This window comes from Staurois parvus, unplaced genomic scaffold (genome assembly GCF_062004578.1).
Source record: "Staurois parvus isolate SC_StPar_1 unplaced genomic scaffold, SC_StPar_1.0 ptg002425l, whole genome shotgun sequence".
Classification (NCBI taxonomy): Eukaryota; Metazoa; Chordata; class Amphibia; order Anura; family Ranidae; genus Staurois; species Staurois parvus.
In genome coordinates this window covers 63,736-75,594 of record NW_028320221.1, presented here as the reverse complement: position 1 = coordinate 75,594, position 11,859 = coordinate 63,736, and positions in this window count along the sequence as shown.

The window sequence follows — 11,859 nt, the reverse complement described above, 5'->3', positions numbered from 1 at the left end:
AAGGCTAAAGAGCCTCTCTTTGTAAAACAAAAATGGTGTCAGTCCTCTAACATGGTAGCCACAAAGGCAGACGAAGGAGCTTCTTCCAAAGATTTTGGTGTAAGACATCTAAGAGAGTGATACAAGCTTCTGATGACATGATTAAAAGAACAAAATACTTTTTTTTGGCAAAGAACTTTTTGCAACACCTCTGGTAGAATTGCAAAGATTTCTGATGACATGGTCAAGTGAAGGCTAGGTACTTCTTCTATCAAGATCTTGGCAAAACACCTCTGAGAAAGTGACTGATGGCATACCAAAGCGTAGGCCAAATGGAAGATCTATGTATGTACCTTATATAGCACTTGGTGCAAAACCTCTGAAAGAGTGACCAAGCCTCCTGACGGCATGCCCAGATGAAGGCCAATGGAAGATCTTCGAAGGTGCCTTATTTGGCACTTGGTGCAAAACCTCTGAGAGAGTAACAAAGGCTTCTCATGGCATGCCCAGATGAAGACCAATGGAAGATCTACATAGGTGCCTTATTTGGCACTTGGTGCAAAACCTCTGAGAAAGTGACAAAGGCCTCGGATGGGATGCCCAGATGAAGGCCAAATGGAAGATCTACATAGCTGCCTTATTTGGCACTTGGTGCAAAACCTCTGAGAAAGTAACAAAGGCCTCGGATGGGATGCCCAGATGAAGGCCAAATGGAAGATCTACATAGGTACCTTATTTGGCACTTGGTGCAAAACCTCTGAGAAAGTAACAAAGGCCTCGGATGGGATGCCCAGATGAAGACCAATGGAAGATCTACATGGGTGCCTTATTTGGCAGTTGGTGGAAAACCTCTGAAAAAGTGACAAAGGCTTCTGAGGCATGTCCAGGTGAAGGCCAAGCAGCTAGGTCCTCTATCTGGAAAATGATGTGGGTACAACGCGTCTGCAAGGCGGACAAAGATAAGAGATGGCAAGTCACAGCTAAATCAGAAGATACATGTGCTGACATGGCCGAGTAAACAAAAAGACAGCGTGGGCCTTTGGCACAATTTACACCAAGTTCCCAGTGGAGATTTGCGAAGGATTTATGCACTTTTTTCCCCCAAAGGTATTATTTGCACTGACTCAAATCTGAATCACATCCTGAAATGACGTTACGATATCTCTACTGGCAAACTTACCAAATTCCTAATATTTCTGCAGAAGACGGACTGACATGACTTCCTGTTATCCGGGTCGTGCACTGAGCCAAGAGCACACAGACTACTTATGTGTTAACAAAATGCACGGAATTATGCAACACAAAATTTGCATCGTATTTATGCCAAAGAACAAGGACTTTGGAGCTGGATGGGGCCCATGTTTATCTTGCAATCGGATCTCCCTGGCCTGGAGTCTCAGCCCCCCCGGCAAGACGAGTAATGGCGGCTGAGAATTGACGAGGTTGGGATCTCAAGTGTGGAGATTTCACAATGTCGGCAGAACACGGGCACAAGCAATGCAGGAGATGGGAACGCACAACTGCCTCACCACCCTCCTCGGTGAGATCCATCAGTAAGCAACCAACTCTAATATGTCGGTTCTGAGTGGACTGACCTCTGAGGCACCCAATGCCATCATCAGTTCTACTCCTGAGTGTTGTTTTAGGCAGGAATAACACAGAAATGTCGTCTTTACGCTGGTTTTCATTTTCCAGGGAAGTTACCTTGTCATGTTCACCGAGGTGGTTTTTGTTTGCTTGCTTAGTTATATTTTCCGTTCTTAAGTTTCATGTCAACAAACACGACTTGTAAATCTACCTCATACCTGCTCTTGCGACATTGTCAACTAAAGTGTTCCAAAATTCCAGGCTGGCTTCCTGGTGGTGGCCCTTCCTCATCTCAGCCACAAGGTGGCATCCCAATCCTGCAGGGAGGGAAGTCCCATCGAAGAACTTCCCTGCCTTGCGGAAGTATGGAGTCCACCAATACTGACCTCTCCTTCTGGAAATACTAGTCGCCTGGCCTATCTGCTGACCCAGCAGCTTCAGGACCTCTAAGCCAGTGGCTGGACCAAGTGCACATTATAAGGGTTATGCGTTTGCTCTGACTTCACTTGGCACATGCTTGTTCTGGGTCAGTGATTCAAATATTGAAGCCGGAGCAGGGGCGGACTGAAGACTCATGGGGCCCCCGGGAAATAGGATATCATGGGGCCCCTGTGTCCTTGCCCAAACTCAAAAAAGCCTATGAAAAAGGTACCAGGGGCATCTCATGGGGCCCCCCACTGACCCCGGGCCCTCGGGCAGTGCCCGAGTTTCCAAATGGTCAGTCCGCCCCTGAGCCGGATAAAATCAAATTAAAAAAAAAACTTAGAAGCCGGAGACAGTCAGGACACTTAGCATTTTCAGAACAACGGCACTGTAGGGTTTGCTTCTTTGGTTTTCTCTGAATTCATAAAGAATTGCTGCTCATTTTGGCCTGACGCGCACAGAATCGCTTTGCCCTTCAGCAGACCCGCGGCGGTGCCATTCATTCCTAATGGCACCCCCTTGCATCTCCTAATGTGCAGCGACTTCCCTTGTGTGCTTCTTGCATGTAGGGCAGCCCATTGAAATGAATGGGCTGCCCGACACGCGGTGTGCAGAAAACACGTTTGACACAGGAAGTCATGGCGTTGAAGTGCAGTTTAAAAAAAAAAAACACGAATGAGAAAATATGTAAAAAGCAGCTGTAAAAAATGATGTCATTTTCAGGAGAATTTCTATATAAGCAGAACTGTTTGAACTTTAGCCAAAAATCACAATATCCTCGGGGAGTTTTTATAAACCGATCGTGCTGTTGGCCACCACGAAAAAACCGCCCACGTGTGTCTGTGTTACTCAGTGTAGCCTGACTTCCTATAGTTACATAGTTAGTCTGGCTGAAAAAAGACAACCTTCCATCCAGTTCAACCATTAAAAAAAGTTACAATCCTACACCCACAGTGGATCCAGAGGAAGGCAAAAAAATCCAGCAAAGCACGATCCAATTTGTTCCTGCAGGGGAAAAATTCCTTCCTGATCCCCCGAGAGGCAATCGGATATTCCCTGGATCAACGTTCCCTATAAATGTTATATCCAGTTATATTCTGTGTATCCAAGAAACAATCCAGGCCTATGACATCATTAGTGGCTCTCGATGACATCATCTCACTCTGTGATCCATAGGTGCCAATAGAAGTGTCTCATCATTAACACGACTATGGGAGGTCACAGCAGTGCTCTCCAGACCATTCCCACCACCGGGCCGGGTGCCCACCCACATGGAAAAGAAATATATGTCCAATATATTTCTAAAAAAAATGATATAACGTGAGATATATTTACAATATATTGGCCTACGCTAATATATTTTAACATGTATTCTAAAAATTTTTAAATTTAAATATATTTTCTAAAGTCATATATATTTAAAAATATATTTTTTTTTAATTTTTTTATTCAGATTTTTTTTAACATTTAAAAAAGTAATTTTAGCATATATTTGTAAATGCATTCCAAAAATGTAGATTCAATGTTTTTTCAATGACATATTTTTGAAAATGTATTTTTAAAAATATTTTTTATATGTGTCTTAAAAAAAACACATTTCAACTTACAGTGTGTATGTATATATATATATCCTGAAATATATTTTTGAAATGTATTGAATACAGCCAACATAGGTATTATGGGTTGTCCCTGAACATTTAGAGGCGGGGTCTGAGCGCGACGACCCTTAATGTAGGTATAATGGGCTGTCCCTGAACATTTAGAGGCGGGGTCTGAGCGGGACGACCCTTAATGTAGGTATAATGGGCTGTTCCTGAACAATTAGAGGCGGGGTCTGAGCGGGACGACCCTTAATGTAGGTATAATGGGCTGTTCCTGAACATTTAGAGGCGGGGTCTGAGCGGGACGACCCTTAATGTAGGTATTATGGGTTGTCCCTGAACATTTAGAGGCGGGGTCTGAGCGGGACGACCCTTAATGTAGGTATTATGGGTTGTCCCTGAACATTTAGAGGCGGGGTATGAGCAGGACAACCCTTAATGTAGGTATAATGGGCTGTTCCTGAACATTTAGAGGCGGGGTCTGACCTGGACGACCCTTAATCTAGGTATAATGGGCTGTCCCTGAACATTTAGAGGCGGGGTCTGAGCGGGACGACCCTTAATGTAGGTATAATGGGCTGTCCCTGAACATTTAGAGGTGGGGTCTGACCTGGACGACCCTTAATGTAGGTATAATGGGCTGTCCATGAATATTTAGAGGCGGGGTCTGAGTAAGACAACCCTTAATGTAGGTATTATGGGCTGTTCCTGAACATTTAGAGGCGGGGTCTGAGTGGGATGACCCTTAATGTAGGTATAATGGACTGTTCCTGAATATTTAGAGGCTGGGTCTGACCTGGACGACCCTTAATGTAGGTATAATGGGGCTGTCCCTGAATAATTAGAGGCGGGGTCTGAGTAGGACAACCCATAATGTAGGTGCAATGGGCTGTTCCTGAATATTTAGAGGTGGGGTCTTGGCTGGACCAACCCAACACCCACCCAGAAAGTGGGCAGATAAAATGCTCACCATAGACTAACTTCTTGTCTGCCAAAACCGTTGTCACCAGACCAGGATGTGAGGGGAAATCTCTGGATAGCAGTAAAAACTCATCAGAGGTTCTAATCCTTCCAATATAGAAAAAAAATGTCTTGCAGGACTTACACTTCACTGATTGGATGTTCTGGGTCAGCGATCTAATTGATAGACAAAGAAGAGCCTGCACCTTTAAGATCAAGTCAACAATGGTTGTTCCTGTTGTTCTACAGCTGACTATAGACTATGCAATCTGATTGTACAATCTCTTTTAGATCCATTGTCAACTATATAGTGCAAGGGCCTGTCTGATTGAATACGAATTGAATGGGCTGTTTAGGTTTGTCCTCGTATTACATAGTTTTGATAAATCTAAAGATAATAGTGCAATCAGATTGTATAGTGTATGGCCAGCCTAGGTCTGAAGGAGATTGTACGACCAGATTGTATAGTCAGCCTAGGTCAGAAGGAGATTGTACAGCCAGATTGTATAGTGTATAGCCAGCCTAGGTCTGAGGGAGATTGTACAACCAGATTGTATAGTCAGCCTAGGTCAGAAGGAGATTGTACAACCAGATTGTATAGTGTATAGCCAGCCTAGGTCTGAAGGAGATTGTACAACCAGATTGTATAGTGTATAGCCAGCCTAGGTCTGAAGGAGATTGTACAACCAGATTGTATAGTGTATAGCCAGCCTAGGTCTGAAGGAGATTGTACAACCAGATTGTATAGTGTATGGCCAGCCTAGGTCTGAAGGAGATTGTGCAACCAGATTATATAGTGTATAGCCAGCCTCGGTCTGAAGGAGATTGTGCAACCAGATTATATAGTGTATAGCCAGCCTCGGTCTGAAGGAGATTGTACAACCAGATTATATAGTGTATAGCCAGCCTAGGTCTGAAGGAGATTGTACAACCAGATTGTATAGTGTATAGCCAGCCTCGGTCTGAAGGAGATTGTGCAACCAGATTGTATAGTGTATAGCCAGCCGAGGTCTGAAGGAGATTGTACAACCAGATTGTATAGTGTATAGCCAGCCGAGGTCTGAAGGAGATTGTACAACCAGATTGTATAGTGTAGTGCCAGCCTAGGTCTGAAGGAGATTGTACAACCAGATTGTATAGTGTAGTGCCAGCCTAGGTCTGCCATTAACTATATAGTACACGGGTTTCTGATTTGATACAAATTAAGTTTTGTCTTCCTATTAGATATGTTTGGTAAATCTTGTACGGAGATTGGACAACCGGATTGTACAGTGTGTGGCCAGCTTTACACCACTTTAAGCACTTTATATGGATCTGCCATAAGTGAGGCAGGATGATGGGGATTCAGACCAAAGATTGGGCCAATGCACAAATAGATTTGTAAATTGTATTGAGGATGTTGCTTTTATTGTGGAGTAACCAGCAGTGGGAAACCAGCCGTGCTTTTATTGAGATGTCCAGCATTTTTGCAGAGCATTCCTCCGGGCTGCATGGAGTCAGCAGCTCTGGACACTGAAGGCCGTGGTCACATGGTCACTCCCAGGGCAGATATATAGACTATATTATTGTCAATGTGACCACACACACACAGACGGGGATCTGTCAGATGAAGCAAACTAACCAATAGCTGTGCAGGGTGAGGGGTCACCTGACTTGGCAATGTGCAGGCAGAGCTGACACTCTAAACCTCATCTATGTGTGTGTGTGCCACCATCTGATCGGTAATCTGCGCACTGACAGACTCGGGGAATACCGGTTACAGGTCTCAGGGTTCTCCTGTCGGTGACAGGTTCTCTTTATAGACAGGAAACTTCTGTAACCAATCACTATTTATGTCATTGCTGCAAATATTTACACGCTGCACTGTACTCTACGTGTTTTATATTTTGTATTGTATTGGTGTGTTTGTATATTTATATTATTTATAGAAATAAAAGATATTTTTGTTTACAAATTCATTTCGGTTGTCACACGTTGTGGAAATTGGAGAAAAATCAGGATTACTTGAAGTGTATTTATAGCAGGAAATGTATTCATTACTGAAATACAGGCGTACTTCGGTTTACGAATTTAATGCGTTCTTCGGGACGTTTCGTATTGCAAAAAATTTGTAAACCGAAATGTGGTTTCCTATAAGAATGCATCGAAAACCAATTCATCTGTTCTGGAGGTCAGAAAAATAGTAAAAAAAAGTTGCTGTCAATATAGGTCAGGTTTTTAAATATAATTACCGACTTTTTTTTTCTTCACTATAGCTCAGAGAATCAGCTGTCACTTTCCCCGGAGCTAAAAGAAACAGTTTCCTTTTAGTTTATTTCCCAAGAAACAAAGTTTCATTTTTGTTTTCCCGAGATAAAAGAAACAAAGTTTCCTTTTAGTTTATTTCCCCAAGAAACAATGTTTCCTTTTAGTTTGTTTCCTGAGATAAAAGAAACAAAGTTTCCTTTTAGCCTATTTCCCAAGAAACACATTTTCCTTTTAGTTTATTTCCCCAAGAAACAAAGTTCCCTTTTTGTTTTCCCGAGATAAAAGAAACAAAGTTTCCTTTTTGTTTATTTCCCCAAGAAACAAAGTTTCCTTTTTATTTCCCCAAGAAACAAATTTTTCTTTTAGTTTGTTTCCCCAAGAAACAATGTTTCCTTTTAGTTTGTTTCCCGAGATAAAAGAAACAAAGTTTCCTTTTAGTTTATTTCCCCAAGAAACAATGTTTCCTTTTAGTCTATTTCCCAAGAAACAAAGTTTCCTTTTTGTTTTCCCGAGATAAAATAAATAAAGTTTCCTTTTAGTTTATTTCCCCAAGAAACAATGTTTCCTTTTAGTTTGTTTCCTGAGATAAAAGAAACAAATTTTCCTTTAGCTCCGGGGAAAGTGACAGCTAATTCTGTGAGCTATAGTGATGAAAAAAGGTGGCAATTGCATTCGAAAACCGGCACCAACATGCACTTCATATTGCGAAAAATTTGTACAAAATTCGTAAACCGAGGCATTATTTTCAATGGATTTTCATTCGTAAACCAAAAATTACATTAACCGAAGCGTTCGTAAACTGAGGTACACCTGTACTCCATTTGGGGGCGCCTGCCCTTACTGCGCGGGGAATCCCCCTCATTTTATAGATATTTCCTCCTCCTGTGGGGTCTCTGATACAGGAAGTGAAGGAAAATCTCCCATTTGATACACATATAGCAATAAATAAAGTTGCTGTGTGACTAGGCTTTGTTTATAAACAAAGCCATGTGATCCCCATGTCAGCTTCAACAAAGCTGTTGCTTTAACATCTGGCCTCCCATGCAATGCATATGTCTGCCATCAAAGAGGGCCGGCTTTTATGCCCACATGTCGCACATATGCGTCCATGGGGGGGGGCAGAGCTTTCTGTGCTGAGAGCGCGGGCACTGTGTGCTCACTGCACAGAGACTGAGCTGTCAAAGGAACTGTCACTGATCAGGAGTCAGTGGGATTGGCTTCCGATCATGTGACCACTGTGACAACCAATTACAGTGGTCATGTGATCTGCAGGTCCTTCCCCCTGAACATAAAGACCCTGTCAAGGCGGCAATAAACTGCGAAAATTCCAAAAAATCTCCCTGCAAGCTAAGAGCGTAATGTGCTAGTAGGCATTGAATACCCGAAAACGAAGCCCTCCAGCGCAGCGCCGTCACGGCTCCCCGAGGCTTCCATCTTCACTCAGTCTTCCTTCCAGGTTCGCAAGCTGCAGCCATCTGATTGGCCGGGCCACGATGTCATCACTCCCGCACGTGCGCAAAGGGAGTTTCGCCCATGCCACGGCTCTCTCAATGGACGGCATGCGATCCATTGAGAGGGAAGTGCACATGTGCCGGGGACATCACTGGCACTTCTACAGTATTTACAGTCTTTAACCCCTCGCCCTCCAGAGGATTCCCCCCTTCCTGACCAGGCCACTTTTTGCGATATGGCAATTGCGCGGTCATACACCCACATGAAATTTATGTAATTTTTTCCCCACAAATAGAGCTTTCTTTTTGGTGGTATTTGATCATCTCTGCATTTTTTATTTTTTGTGCTATAAATAAAAGACTGACAATTTTGGAAAAAAAAACAATATTTTTTACTTTTTGCTATTAAACGTGTCCAGGAAAAAAAAAATAAAAAAATCTAATTTTGTCATACATTTCGGCCAAAATGTATTCTGCTCCGTGTCTTGGCTAAAAAAAATCCCAATACGTGTAAATTAATTGGTTTACGTGAAAGTTATAGCGTCTACAAATGGCAATGACACTGCATAACCCCTTCTGCCATTGGTGGTCAGTGGCTGGCCAGAACAATAACCCCTCCTAGCACTGGTGGTCAGTGGCTGGCCAGAACAATAACCCCTCCTAGCACTGGTGGTCAGTGGCTAGCTGGAACAATAACCCCTCCTAGCATTGGTGGTCAGTGGCTGGCTGGAACAATAACCCCTCCTAGCATTGGTGGTCAGTGGCTAGCTGGAACAATAACCCCTCCTAGCATTGGTGGTCAGTGGCTGGCCAGAACAATAATCCCTCCTAGCATTGGTGGTCAGTGGCTAGCCGGAACAATAACCCCTCCTAGCATTGGTGGTCAATGGCTGGCCGAAACAATAACCCCTCCTAGCACTGGTGGTCAGTGGCTGGCCAGAACAATAACCCCTCCTAGCACTGGTGGTCAGTGGCTAGCTGGAACAATAACCCCTCCTAGCATTGGTGGTCAGTGGCTGGCCAGAACAATAATCCCTCCTAGCATTGGTGGTCAGTGGCTGGCCAGAACAATAATCCCTCCTAGCATTGGTGGTCAGTGGCTGGCCAGAACAATAATCCCTCCTAGCATTGGTGGTCAGTGGCTAGCTGGAACAATAACCCCTCCTAGCATTGGTGGTCAGTGGCTAGCCGGAACAATAACCCCCCCTAGCATTGGTGGTCAGTGGCTAGCCGGAACAATAACCCCTCCTAGCATTGGTGGTCAATGGCTGGCCGGAACAATAACCCCTCCTAGCATTGGTGGTCAGTGGCTAGCCGGAACAATAACCCCTCCTAGCATTGGTGGTCAATGGCTGACCAGAATAATAACCCCTCCTAGCACTGGTGGTCAGTGGCTAGCTGGAACAATAACCCCTCCTAGCATTGGTGGTCAGTGGCTATCCGGAACAATAACCCCACCTAGCATTGGTGGTCAGTGGCTGCCCGGAAAAATAACCCCTCCTAGCATTGGTGATCAATGGCTGGCCGGAACAATAACCCCTCCTAGCATTGGTGGTTAGTGGCTGGCCAGATTAATAACCCCTCCTAGCATTGGTGGTCAGTGGCTGGCCAGATTAATAACCCCTCCTAGCATTGGTGGTCAGTGGCTGGCCAGAACAATAACCCCTCCTAGCATTGATGGTCAGTGGCCGGCCGGAACAATAACCCCTTCTAGCATTGGTGGTCAGTGGCTGGCCAGAACAATGGCCACCCCCCTTCTCCCCAGATTTAGGTCAGTGGCTGTTTGGTACAATCCCCCACTAGCATTAGTGGTCAGTGGCTGGCTGGAATGATAATCCTCTCCCCTCCCCCCCTGCCACCTTTCTGCCCAGCATTAGTGGTCAGAGGCTGTCCGTAACAAATATCCCCCCTAGCATTGGTGTACCGTCTAGAACAGTAACCCCCCAGCATTGATGGTTAGTAGCTGCCTGGAACAATAAACCCCGCATTACTGTTGGCCAGTGGTTGGCTGGAACAATAACCCCCAAGCATTAGTGGTCAGTGGTAGGCTGGAACAATAACCCCCAAGCATTAGTGGTCAGTGGCTGGCTGGAACAATAACCCCCAAGCATTAGTGGTCAGTGGTAGGCTGGAACAATAACCCCCAAGCATTAGTGGTCAGTGGTAGGCTGGAACAATAACCCTCAAGCATTCGTGGCCAGTGGCTGGCTGGAACAATAACCCCCAAAGCTTGGTGGTCAGTGGTAGGCTGGAACAATAACACCCAAAGCTTAGTGGTCAGTGGTAGGCTGGAACAATAACCCCCAAAGCTTGGTGGTCAGTGATAGGATGGAACAATAACCCCCAAGCATTAGTGGTCAGTGGCTGGCTGGAACAACAACCCCCAAGCATTAGTGGTCAGTGGCTGGCTGGAACAACAACCCCCAAGCATTAGTGGTCAGTGGCTGGCTGGAGCAATAACCACCAAGATTTGGTGGTCAGTGGCTGGCTTTAACAATAACCCTCAAGCATTGGTGGCCAGTGGCTGGCTGGAACAATAACCCCCAAGCATCAGTGGTCAGTGGCTGGCTGGAACAATAACCCCCAAGCTTTGGTGGTCAGTGGCTGGCTTGAATAATAAGGCCCCCCCCAACATTGGTGGTCATTGACTGTAACAATAATGGTAACTCCCCACCAGCTTTGGTATTTTCTTACCTGAACACACAGTCCCATGCCCAGCTATCTGTCCCAGATGGGATGGGACCATATTGGGTGTTGATCACTTTGACTGCCAGTTCCGGCTTCTTTCAGAAAGTTTTCCAGCACTGGACACACTGTTACCACTCCGCATATCACTGACGACACCAGCGTGCCCTTTAAGTGGTGGTGCTCGGACCCCCCCAGATATACCAGTGTAATAATTTGTAATACTTTGCATTCTTATGAATTTTTTAGACCTTTTTTTATACATCAGAAATATTGTGTGATTGCTGTACATTGAAAAAAACTTTTTATTTTTTTTACAGCAATAAATTCACAAATCTTGACAATAATCATTAAAACAAACTTAAGTTGATTTTTATTCTTCGTTCTGCTAATACTGTAGAGAATGAAGACACGGGAGGTAAAATGATGACATTCATTTAGTAAATACTGTTCCTATGACTGTAACATGTCTACTACACGCTACAAAACTGCTAATACATATCTTTGTCCTAAAGTAGATGAAACCCCATCTGACGGACATTTGTCTTGCCCTGCGCATCGTGAACAATTGTCATTTCTTTCCACAAAAAATCAATTTTTTACTTTTTTTTTTATCCTTTTGCCCTTCTCAGTTGTGTTGATCTCCTCCGGCCTCTTTCATCCAATTCCTGTCTACATGCACTTGCCTGAGAATCGACTGCACACCGTAGGTCTGGACCGTTTTCCTGATAATGACAACGGTGAACCATGCCTGCCCAATTGCAAGCTGCATGTAGTCACCACCAGGGGAGCACATGACAGGGTGACAACACAGAACGGCAGTTGGGAGACAGTTGTCACCCTATAACAGGAAGTGCCTAAACAAGGACCCTCATGGCAATAGCATGTTAAAGATTTTATGAGATTTTAGTGATGAGGGTTACATC